This window comes from Drosophila virilis, chromosome 4 (assembly GCF_030788295.1).
Source record: "Drosophila virilis strain 15010-1051.87 chromosome 4, Dvir_AGI_RSII-ME, whole genome shotgun sequence".
NCBI classification, from domain to species: Eukaryota; Metazoa; Arthropoda; class Insecta; order Diptera; family Drosophilidae; genus Drosophila; species Drosophila virilis.
In genome coordinates, this window is record NC_091546.1 from 3,025,757 (window position 1) to 3,039,315 (window position 13,559).

Consider the following 13,559-nt stretch of genomic DNA (forward strand, 5'->3'; position numbering starts at 1 on the left):
ATACAACCATGTGAGAAAGACAATTGATGGCCTTTGGCACGAACTAGGCAAGTTCGTATAGGAGTGCGTCGCAAAGCGATTTCTTAATGATCAGGGCGATTGCAGGACCCCTAACTTGGGATTTCATGCGCAATTCGAAGGTAGAATGCTGCGAGCAGAAACCCTATTTACATAAATGTCTAGCAACTGGGATTCAAGATGATATAATGTAGAAAAAAATTGAATGTTATAAAGGAATATATACGAAATTTTGAAGAAATTTAATATTTTCCTTTGTTAGCGAAAAAATGTCCGCGCTTAAAGTACAATAAGCTGCGTGTACTTTCTAAACATTCTCTATTTACTAAATTTCAAGGCATAGAATATCTATGAATAATCAAAAACAAACCATGATCTAAGAGCTAAACCTATTGAAAATCGGATAAGATTTGACCGATATATGGGGGTGGGAAATTTTGACCCATGGATATTTCGATATATAAAATAAAATAAAATAAATTTATATTTTGAGTAGATTTGTAAACAAACGACTGTGAAGCACCAGATTTCCTGATATTAAATAATTGCTTAAGCCAAGCGAATGAAACACGAGCCCAAAACCAAATTTGAGCTCAAACCCCATATTAAACGGTAGCTCATAAGCTATTTGTGTGTGTGTGCCTGTGTGTCTGTGTGTGGGCTGCACCTTTTGTATTAAGTAAATGAGAAACGCTTTGAATTCAGTTACAGCTTCGGCTGCGCGGCACTAGCCCCTGACCCTTGGGCTGCCCTAAACGATCTTTATCGCATTGTCCTGCCCAGTTGGCGTTTGTTTTGACCAATAAATGAGGCTAATTTGTCAGAAGTTGCCTTCATTCAAGCTGAATATAGTATAATGTATATTTCTGGCATTTCTTACCCATGAAATTTTCATTTGACAGGCCTGAAGATGCGTAGGCCTCGACACTGGATATTAATAAGCCAAGTTAGTTTACTTTTTTTTGGAGGGGCATACAATATCCTGAACTGTGCCTGTCAACTTAGGCAACGCGAGTTGTCGGGTAACAGCAGGCAGGCTCAGGCTCCGAATCGGGCTCGGGAATACCGTTGTTGGACAGTGATTAAGCGAGAATTAAATGTCTGGAATGTTTTTTTTTTTATTTGGATATGTTAAGGTATAAGTCGCCAGTCTCTCTCAGAGCTGCAGCCAATTGGCCAAGCGTGAAAAGTGGTAGAAGTCGAAGGCAAGAGTCAACCAACTGTTGTTCTGCCCCGTCAATTGAGTGCGTCGTGTTGAGGGAATATTACATATATATATATATGCTATATGGCAGATATATGCAAGATGTATTCATAAATGCGAGACGTCAATCAACGCAGCATCAGCTTCCAGCTGCCAACTGGCTGCCAAGCGTTAACAAAAGGCACCGAGCAAAAAGCCAAATATGAAATGATTAAAAAAAGATTATAAAATCGCCAGACAGACCAATATGGTCATATATATACATATATATATGGCTGGCATTTTTTTTTTTTATATGGCAATGTCAGCATCGTCGTTCACTCAACTCAAATCTTGGACTTGCGGCTCATTAAGCAGCCATGACGAATCCAAATGAAACTGATATATGAATATATGCCCCGTTTCTGGCCAAGACACCGCACTCCACAGACCTCACAAGTCCACAGACAGCAGTTGGCCTGTCGTGTGGCTTTATATGGCAGCTTGTTGGCTTAACAGCCAGAGCTAAAGCCGAAGTCGAACTCAAAGCTGAAGCTGAAGCTGCAGCCAGACAGACAGACAGAGTCAGCTCCTCGGCTGGCCAATTCATTTGGGTGGTCTCTTGCTGATTTTAAGGTGACTTGGCGTGAATTTGTTAACTTTTGCTGCGAGCTCTTCTGGCGCTTCTGATGCAGACAGAAAAAGCAGCAGCACCAGCAGCAGCAGCCAATCAGTTCGAGTGCCATAAATAAGCAGAAGCCAAATGTGAAACGAGCCAAGGCAAACTCTTACTAACGTTTATGCGTGAGCTTATTCATGAATTTGGATACACTTTTATGGAACTGGACTTAAGTCAACGAATGTGATTTGTCATGATGTTTTGCTTCTCAGCGGCGGTTGCTGCGTGTGCATATAATGAAATTTGTTATCTTACACATAGTTAACAAATGTTAAGAATTTCACGAATCTAGAAATATTGTGACCCATGCCGGATTAGGTCAAAGGCTAAAGGGTAGTCAGGGTTACTTAAATGTAGAGTTGACAGTTAAGAAAATGTATCCCATAATAAAACTCATCCTGTTATTTCATAATATTTTTTTCTTTAGTAAAATGTTCAACATTTTATATATTAAACATTTAAAAAATCTATCTGCTGAGAGTTTATACATACATACATACATTTAACCAAATGAAAATACTTGTTTTTTTACCATTAAGTCCATTTTGTATCTCGCTAATAACACGAAACGGATTTCACGAACCGAGCATCTGCATAAACATTGCTGAAGTCAGTTGTCAAGTCGCAAAAACTGCCAATTTCCAAGTGAAATTAGCTCGAAGAAGAAAAAAAAAACAAACAAGCTGCAGCATTTGAGTAAAACTTTCCCTGCCGAGCTGGGCTAAGAAAGCAGGACAGCCGCAATGACTCTGTCTACTAATGCGCATAAGCAGCCTCCTAATGGACGATTCAACGGCGTGTGCCGAAATTTAATCAAATCAGGTAAATTTCACATAAAGCAAAACACACACAAAAAATGCAGAAGACAAACGAATAAAAAAAAAGGGAGAGAAAACTAATTTTGAAATGGATTTCGTACGCAGTTTTGAGCACAAATTGCCAGCCTCAAACTTGGACTCGAACTTGGACTTGGGTGCTTTATGCTGCCCTCCCTCTCGCTCTCGCTCTCACTCTCACTCTCGCTCCCTCTCTGACTCTCCTTCTCCCTCTGTCGCCTTGCAAATTATGCGAAACCATTTCGAAATTGAACGCATGACAGGATGTCCCAGCAAATGCTACGGCCAGGTCCAACTGCCACCTACCAGCTATTTATCCATTATGACATTGGTCAGCACAAAACTTGCAAGTCATGGAAATGTCCTGCTGCTGTCTGCCCTCCACCCCCACTCCTCTCCTCACGCCACAAGCTCTAATAATAAAGCAGGCAAGACATTTGCCAGCATGAAAAACTAATAAAACAAAACTTTCTTATTTGCTTTCTTTTTCTGTATTCCATATTTATTTCTACTTCTTTTTTTTTTACCTTTTTATGAGCATGCATGGGCTGGGGCTGGGGCTGGGGCTGGGTTGTCCATAACACATGTGTCCCCATGTCAGGACCAATAAGCAGCCGCAGGACTGTTCGAAACTTGCGCAAAAAACCAAGAAGAAGCAGAACTGGCCACTCCAACCTGTTGTTGTTGTTGTTTGTTGCTTGGGTTCGTGATTTGCTAAACTTATGAAATTACTTTACGTGTATCTCAGATTCACGTTCTGTAAGTACCCTTCCGTCCCCCGAGCCCGCCCGTTGGTTGGTTTTTTCTGTAACCTGCTGTTGTCCTGCGCCGGCCATTTGGTCAATTCCTGCGGCTGTCATTGTGCTATTCCGACGCCTTATCTCTTCAGGATTTACATACCATGTGGCCGGTTGGAGCTGGGCAAAACTTTTACGCAACTTCATATATGCTGGATTAGTTGTCCTGTTGTGCGAGCAGGCGGGGCTCGGGGCAATTCCTTCACTAAAAAATATCCCATAAATAGCAAATCACATTAAGTTTCGGTAAACTCTGTCGCTGTCCGTTTCCTTTTGCATATCCACATATATATAACCACATGGCTTGCCAGATAAGCATTGCCAGAGTTTTCAGTTTACGAGCGCCACGTTTTGTATCCAGGCAGAACGAACACAAAAAAAAAACTTTCATTTTTCTTTGCGTATTGTTTTTATAGACCATGCACTAAGCCAAATTGTACAGCAAATCATACTGATTAAGATTTAAATATGTCGCAATTTATTTTGTTGGCCGTGCATTTTGCATTTGATCTTTAAATAAGCTGCCGGCATTTACATCGATTTATCGCTCAGATTATACTCGGATTGTAATATTTATTATTGTGTTTTTTACTGCTTCTTTCAATGTCAATCGTTGTAAATTTGTTAAAAAAGGTATTTAATTTATACCGAGTTTTTCATTTTTGTTTTATAAGACTCCAGTGGGTTTTTGCTTTTGAATCTAATAAACTTTGAAAAATTGGAATTGTAATTTATGTTATTTTTTACTCTCAATCATTTAACTTTCAATTTGAATTAAGTTATCCTTAAAACTTCTCTGCTCGAGCGCCAGCTTTAAATTTAATTCCTTTAGCTCTTGTTTCACAATCTTCCGATTTTTAACTTAAGTTGCGTAATCTACTTTTTCATTTGTTATCAACACTTGCAAAGATAAAAGGAAAACCGATCAATTTTTGCAGCACTTATTCCTTTTTTTTTGCCATTTGACAACACTGGCACGCTTCTTTATGCTTCGCCCACTGCAATTTACGAATTGACAATCTAATATTTTGCTACGCAAACAACTTGCGATGGGCTTAATAAAAGCCCAGCGAAGCGTTAAGAAAAAGCAGTTAGCAGTCCAATTGCCAGTGCGAGCGGACAGTGATTGGAAATAGGCTGAAAAAAAAACCAAACAGGATAAAGGGATATCGATAGAGAAGTGGGCAGAGATGTGGCGAGGCGGGCAGAGTCTGGCGGGAGAAACTCTTAATTTAAACAAATATTTTGCCAGCGTGTAATATTGACTACAAATGCAAGTGCAAATGTTGCCACGGTCTGAAAGCATATGCGACAGGATCAAGGATCAAGGGGTGGGAGGGCGTGGCACAAAACCAAAGCAATTTAAGCCAAGAGAAAAAAAAGGGTGTCACATGTGCCAAATGACTTTTGCGTGTGGAAATGACAATGATTTCTGTGTGCTATGGAGACAATAACGAAATGCAAACAAACAAAGGCGAGACATGTCACACAGAGTGAGAAAGAGAGGGGACTGAGAGAGAGGCGGGGGAAGGGGATTGCGGACATGTGGCAACTTCATCGAAAGCCCTGACATTTGCATTTGCCTGCCATATTTGTAAATGAAATTGCCAAAAGCTCCACAAGAGCTGCCCGAACTTCAAATTAGTTTGCGCCAAAAAGCAGTTTCGACCCCAGCAAAAGGATAAGGATTAAGCTATAGGTGGGAATTCTCCCGTGCGACATGTGTTGTCCTCATAAAACTGTCTCCAAAATGACTTTACAGCTTAATGTGGCAGCAACTGGGGAGCTGTAGCAGTTGCAGCGACATCAATCACATTGCAACTGCCACAAAATATAAACACGTCAAACAAAGCCGCACACCGTGCAACATGCAATGTGCCCCACAGCGCGGCGAGGACGGGACAGCTCCTTCAATGCCGCCCAGACAGCAGAGCGAACGATGCGCGTCCCATTAGGCAGACCCGGGGCATTAGTTTTGGCCGCAAAGTGAAAAGTTTTTGCCACCAAAATTGGCATTGGCAGCTGTCTAAACGTCTCGCGCACTTTTCGCGACAGGCTTCACGGCTTCATTCCCCGAAAATCGAAGCCCGAAGAAGACCTCAAAACGGACTGGCCAATACGTTGCAAATGTCCACTTACGAGTGGCGCGACAGCCATGTGGCACGTAGCTGTGGCAATGTCTAGGCTAATTTGATATACTTCAGTGAGCCGGAGTCACATTTTGATGGCTAGAGTTCTGAAGAGAAGTGAAGGGGAAAAGCTAACAAGTCACAAAATTATTTCTATTCCCATTGGAATATTAAATAAGTGTGTTTTTTCATTAGCTCAATATTCAGTTGCGTATTTATTTAAAGTTTTTCTAAAGGCTTCTAGGCTGCGTCTTGTTTAAAATGAAAAAAATAACTATATTTATTTCCATATTTAAATTATCTATTCCATCGATTCATATTGAATCAATCTTTTTAATGCAATTATTATGTCGATTACAATATAATAAATATATAAGCTCAATAACGTAATGCACATACAAAAATCCACTTTATCAATCTGTGCTGAGAAATCTACCATTATATTTATTCAACTAAATAAGCAATGCCTATCCATCGAATATATTTATATAAAATATGCGATAGTTAATAAAATCAATGTTACGATAATACAAATATATCATATATCGGATTATTATACCGGTAATAATCTATGATTATATGAAATTACGAGCTAACAAGACTAATCCACGGATTTTCTGAAAGCCCCTCTCTTACTTTCTATTCTAATCTTAAACAATCTCATATTAATTTGAGGCAACATAGCGAATATAATAATACAGCGATCATATGTATTAAAATAGAAAATAAACTGTAAAATCTTATGTAAGGTCCGCAGTTTTTTTTAACATTTTTATATACCTATTTTAGCATGCGATAATCCATTCGCTCAGACCAACAACTCAAAATTCAGTCTCTCAACGCAGTCCGTAATATCGATTTTGTATTTACAATTCCAACATTGATAGATACTGTGTTTTACGGTCTTTGCATAAACAAAATGAATCTATCCATAAGACAATGACGGATTCCACAAACCGAGATATCGAGTGAAAACTAGTTAAATTGCTCTATCTTATTTTACCTTAAAAAAAAATTATGTTAATCAAAATATCAATCTTTAAAGGGAACACCTGACCTGTTGTTAATGAAATACAACTTCTCGAATAATTTAAGCGGATTTTGGACCCAATTCAGATAAAGAATCTTAATTAAATCTTCAGCAGTCGCCGCAAACAATTATTACTAAAAAGCCTGTATTCTAGCTATTTATATACGTTCTATTCAATTCAGTTGTCAGCTTCTCAATTAGCCGGGGCCAACAAAGCGGCAACTAACAAATTCCACTAATAAGACATCAAAGGTATCTCATTCAAATATTAGATGCAACAGGGTATTATGGGCATTTTTAATGACAGTTTCATATCGCACATTTACACTGCCCCATTGCATGACAGCTGCAGATATAACAACAATAAAAATTGCTATTTTAGCTCCACGCAGGGTAGTCCCTATGTAATTAAATAAGAAGAAAAAAAAATAAATCAAAATTATCAAAATGCAAACACTTTGCGCTCTAATTACACAGGCTGCAAAAACAACAAACACGACGACAACAAAAGCAACAACAATTTCCAGCAGAGTTAATAAAATTGGCGACATTTTCACTTGGTGGGCGTTTCGAGTTTTCAGTGGTTGCCATTGCGATGCACGTAATGCCCTCAAATACATATAATTGCCACAACAACAGCTCAGATCTGATATGTACACACACACACATATATATTTCTGATATATTTATATTTATGTCTGGTATATAGTCGCGTCTGGCCTATAGAGAAATAGCTCGCGTGAATTTGCCAAAGTTTAGAGCTTCATTGCGCGGCGTTTTTTGCCATAGTTGATGAAAATGTCGCGACACGAACTTGGCCAGCGGCTAATTGCAGCTAGCAGCGAGAACTGCAACTGCACCTGCTGGCGGGCGTGGCAACGCCTCCCAATTGAGCTATTCGAATGGCTGCAATCGCGTAGGTTGCACTTTTGTATACCCCTTAAGTGTTGCGATGTGAAAGGGCGTGCGAATAGAATAGATGGCGAAAACAAGGCAATGTCAGTTGTGTTTCATTAAGATAAAGACTTGAACCTTCATAAATTTAATAATAATAAATTGATATATATATTGATATTGATCCAATAGTCTAACACGTATGATACATGCACAAAGGATGAATAAGAAAATAAAGAAGAATTGAACAAATATTCTAAACACTTCTCTTAGTTGTTTGAATTATGATTGTGCCTAGTTTAAGGGTAGCTCATAAAGCAGCGCAAATCAATGCAAACAGTAATTTCATGAGAGATGAATGAAGAATAGACTAACTTTTAAAGCAATGATACATCTGCGAGTGCAAAATGCTCTAGGAAAACTAGTTTCAATTTCCTCGGCATTTCTCTTTGTAATTTCATCACCTGTTGGGCAACTTTAGTAAATCTTTTTAGCTCACGAGCTATTTACAGGGTATTCATATAGCTAAACAACATAGTCGGCTGTTGTTTGATTGCATCTTTTGTCGCATGTGGCAGTTGCCGGCGGCACCACCCAGGCCATGTAATTTGCCATTGACAGGTTTTTGGTTGCCATTCAACGTGATGGCGTCCAGGGCATTCGGTGCCCATATCCGGATCGCGTGCTGCATGTCAACGCGTGTGTTCGCCCGGCCTCTGCCATGCAATTGTCGAAGTTTTCCATTCTGTGAGTGTGGCCAGAGTAAAGCTAAAGATGGCGTTTCTTCAATATTCGAGGAGCGTGCAGTGTGGCCATCAAATGCCGGCAACGCCTTATGATTAATTGCAATGCATGGCAACCGCATGGCAAGTGCATGGCAAATGGTCGGCAATGATTGGTTCCTGGTAAAGAACGGCGCACGGACATGACATGCCTGGAAGCTGGCAACTGGACCTGGGTGCGCTTCCAGGAAGCGCACCTGAAGCTGCCAGACAAATCAGCGTCGCAGCAGCCCCATTGATTTCATTATTATCTTATATTTTATTTATTATTATATTTTTTTATTCAATTTTTTTTTTTGCTGATAGCATCAAGCACGTTGCACACAGCGCGTTTTTTCTTACACCTTTGACTGAGCCTCCGCTGCCAGCTTGTCTATTGTTTTGGCCTTTTTATTTTCATTTTGTGTCAACTTGTTGTCCTTTCTCAAAATGCTCTTCGATATAAATCGCATTAATCACAGGCAGCCAATACAATGGGCCCTGGTCGCAAGGTGTGAGCCTGAGGTTTTGACAGCAACAATGACAGAAGGTTTTATTTTAGATTTGATTGCAACCTGTTTTTGGTTGCTAGTTCAAAGGAACCTCCCCTCCTCTCTCCTCTCTTTGCCATCTCTCTTCCGACATTGTGTCTGGGCCTCTATTGTTTGCCACTTTCCCAGCGTTGACTTTCAGCACAAAAATGCTCAATCAGAGTGGGTGGCGCGAGTTCTGAGTGTCACAAATATTGTATTTAATTTAATTGAATGAATTTATATTTAAGATTAGTTTTTTGCAATACTTTTCTTTGTAGCTAAAAGAGTTTCTTACTTGATATATATAATTTTTTATTTCATTCATTTTGCAGCTGGTCCTGTTTCTGATGCCGGTTCAGATTCTTTGAACTAGCCGTTTGGCCGTTTTGTTTAGCTTGTTAATTGCCGCATTTGCCGCTAGTTTGAGCTCATAAATTTTGACAGCAAACGGTTTGAATCACATTGGATTCAGCCACAGGATGCGGCATCGTTAATCTTGACGTTGCATTTCATGTGGCAATTACCGAGTCTCCGTCGCCTCCTCCAACGCCTGGCCGGAAACTGTCAGCCTCGAGCCACCCCAGCGTTCTGGTACCTTAAAAACAAATGTATCTCAGCATCTGCAAAATGCAGCTCCATCTTCTACTTCAACTCCAATTGCAACTCCGTCTCCATTTGCATCTCTATCTGAGCAGCCGCAACACCTGTGGGCGTGCATCATCAGCAATTTTAGCATATTATCAACGCATCTGTGAGCCGACAAAGTGTTTTCAACGCTTTCAGTAGTGCTCCTTTGCTGATGCTGCTTCTTCTTTCCAGACTAGTTGCTGCCCCGCATTGGGCGTTGCCCAGCTGGAAGCTGGAAGATGCCGCACACACAAGCCGCAGTCGCAGCCGCAATCGCAGCCGCAGCCGTAGCTAAAGTTCGATATGTACACTGCGCAAAATTAAGGTTCAGCAACATTTGGCTCAAAATAGATTTCGTTTCCTTAAGTGTATATATATACATATATAGAAACCATACAATCCGTATGGTTCATGTTCATTCATCTATACACATCATGTACATATATATATATATATATATATATATAAAATGTACGAATATATATTTTAAAACATATCAAGACAGTATAATTTATTTCAATAATCTACTATCTTTTAGATATTGTATAGATCTATTTGTAGCTACGACCGAAAAACGGCTCAAAATGTAGTTCTAAATAAAGTGTTAAATCTTTATGAAATCTTCTTCAGTTCCGTGCTCTGCACAATTATTAACATAACTATGACTTCCCATCAATATCAATCTATAAATCATATGAGTTTCTTCAACTCTTTGCTCTCCCGCTTTTCTCTCAGTGTAGCTGATGCGCTCGCGATTTCGCTTCGATTAATTTTCGCATTAAGCCCGGCCACAGCTCCGCCCTGTTTTCTTTCATATAAATATATATATATATATATACTTTTTGATTTAGTTGTGGGCGCGGTAATGAAATCAAATTAGGCAAGTGTGCGGCATGCCACAAGTGCCGCAAGTGCAACGAGTTGCAACGAAAAGCTTGCGTTCAGTTCCAGTTCCAGTTCAAGTTCGGAGCAGCTGTTAATTGATTTGGCATGGAATGCAGAGCGCACGCCGGGCTCAAGGATAATTGGGTACGAGGCTGTGGCCCGGCCAGATGGGCTGACTTTTGAGGGCGTATTGTCCTTGACTGTAGAGACACAACAACAACAACACACATACACACACACACTCGCACACACACCTGCAAGCTCAAGGCTAATCATAAAACTCAATTGTTTGCAATTATGTGAAGTTTTTCTTCAGTTTATTTTTTTGTTTTTCTTTCTGCGCAAAGGATTAGAGCATGGAATGAAAAACAATTTGCCATGCATATGAAGGGCCTGCTGGGGGGCAATGGCAGGGTGCCGGGAGGGAGTTCTGGTATACGCACATGTTGCTACTTTTCTGTGCAGCAATAAAATTGATATATCTAGTCTATGCAATATGTTTGCCACACGGCGCACACACACACACATGCGTACGTATCCTTTTGCGGCTTAGTTGCCGCATATTTTCCGAATTTTCCTTTGGCTGTTGCTGTTGTTTTTCCGACGCGCTTATTGGCCATTTAGCGCACGTAAGCGGAAAAAAAAATAGTTCAATTTTGTAATATATAAAAACTAATGGCACAAAATAACAACAACAACAACCAGGACAACAACAAATTGAGTCCAATCTGCGGCCTGCGACTTTGGCCATAATCCTGTCAAAGCGTAAACAAAAATTTCAGCTATTGAACAATTTCAGCCTTCTTCTTCTGTTTTTTTCTGGGGATTGGCTGTTGGGATTGAATTGCGAGAGTGTCCAATTGGATGTATACCTATCCTGCGAGCCGCAGCTTGTGCCACACATGCGATTGCAACAGATTGCGGCATGCGTTGCCAATGTAAACAGATTTTGATTTTAGCGCAAAAACAAAATACCAAAATATATCAATGCGATTTGTTAGTTACATGCATATGCAAACAGATATAAGTTGGCATTAATACAAATTGCTTAACCAAAAAGTTCAGACTAAGCCGGAAACTTTACTTGAGGAGAGAGCTGAAGAGAGGAGCTCGAACCCCCTTGAAGACAATATCTATATATCTATTTTCTTTTAATTGTAATTATAAACTTTTATATTAATATCTTTGTTATCCAATCAAATTGTTGAATATCTTATTAGCTTAAAAGCTTTTAGTACCTCTTTGTTTTTATTTTATTTTAGTTTCTTTTTGTTTTTCTTCGCCCAAAAAAACTAAAATACGTGAATTAATCTAAAACCGCGCCCATTTGAACGTGATTAAATGAAACAAGTTCAATTTTTCAAATAGCCAGCAAACAGAAAATGCTCTTAAAAAAAGGCGCAGGAGTTGCGTTTTGGTAAGGGTATCGGGAACGGGAAATGGGAAATGGGCATGGCCACGAAATATGGTGGCCTATGCAAATGAGTTGTCGGTCGTCAGGAAACAAATCATTGAAAAATTGTCACCGAACTTGCGACTCGCAATGCAAACAAAAACAAACAAACCAATGGAGGGAGCTGCCCTGCCCTACCCGATTGCCTACCCTCGCCCCAGCCCCAGCCCCTGCTGCTGCTGCTGCTACTGCTGTTGCCCGGCGACACCTACCCCCTGGCAAGGCCTGGGTCTGGGCCAGGTCCTGTCTCCGAGTCCTGCGGCCATTAGTCGCAACCACGAATCGCATGCAAATGAAACCGCAGCCGCTAAAGGAGACAAAACGAACAAGCGGGCGGGGGTAGGGGTTTACAGAGAGAAAAAATATGTTACTCCTACTTTAGAAATATCACTTTTTTTTTAAATAAGGAGAGAAAGGAGCAGACAGACCAGATCACACTCAGAGAAAGACGTTTCTCCCAGTTTAGTGATTCGATTTTTTTTTAAATTATATGTTTTAGAAAATATTCGAATTATCAATTAGTTAACTAAAAGGTTAAAATAATATTAGTTTTAGGAATTTTCATTTTAAATTGAGAAAAAAACATTAATTTTAAAGATTATCGTAAACAATAGATATAATAAATTTTTTTGATATTCTTAGGTACAAAACTATCTTAATTTTTCCAAAAATATTGAATTTTAGAAGAGAAAAACATATTTCTAAAAGGCTTAATTCATGACCAATGAAAGAGAATTTCTTCTTGTCTAGGCGAAACAGGGCTCATTTTTTTCTGAGTGTACATTTGGGGTAGGGCGCCGCGCATCCTGTGCCCAGGACAAGCGTCGGGGCGCAGCTGACGAATTGTGAAAAAAAAACAAAAGTATATATATATATATATATGCGTATATAAAGATGGCTGTGTCCTCGGGCAGCCTGGGATCGACTTCTGCTATAATTTTCTGCTGCGTTCACACGCCATCGTCGCATTTTTTTTTCTTTCACTCTGCGTATTTTCATTTTGTTGTTGTTGTTGCTTCTTTTGAGTAAACATTTAAATTAAAAACATTTAAATATGCAGGGTGTGTGTGCTGTGTGTGTGTGTGCGTGTGTGGGTTGCGCTGATATTCAATTATGATATTATTCAATTGAAGGGCGCGACAGTTTTTCAGATAAACGTCGTGAGTTGTGGAATTGCCTTTTTTTAGGTGTCTGAACCCAAAAATGTTGCAAGAACATTTTATTAAAAGTCGAGATGTTTATGGTTAAGTTTACAATAAATAGAATACTAAAACTTATTAAAAATATACACAAAACTTTAATAAGTGGATATCTCATTCATGACTCAAAATTAAATTATGTAAGTCTGAGACTTTTCGAGATTCTGAGAAAGAAAACGTTAATATACATATGAATGGAAATGGAACCTTACCTTAATTAAAAACATATATATAAAGTCTTGAAAATTATTAATTCTTTAAAATTCTTCCTGACAATCTTTCCACATGATAAACAGCTCATTTTTCCTGCACTTTCCACTCAACGCGCAGATAGACTCAACTCAAATCAACTCCGCACAAAACTCACTCAAAGCGTGGAACGTGGTGGGCAACAAGTGAAACAGCGCGCAACGCGTGGCAATGGAACAAGGCAAACAAAAAATCACTCATGCACTCAGGGCAGAAAAAAATATTTGTAAATAGCCGACGAAATGTACAAAACACACCCCCTCCCAGCACACACACAAACACTCAG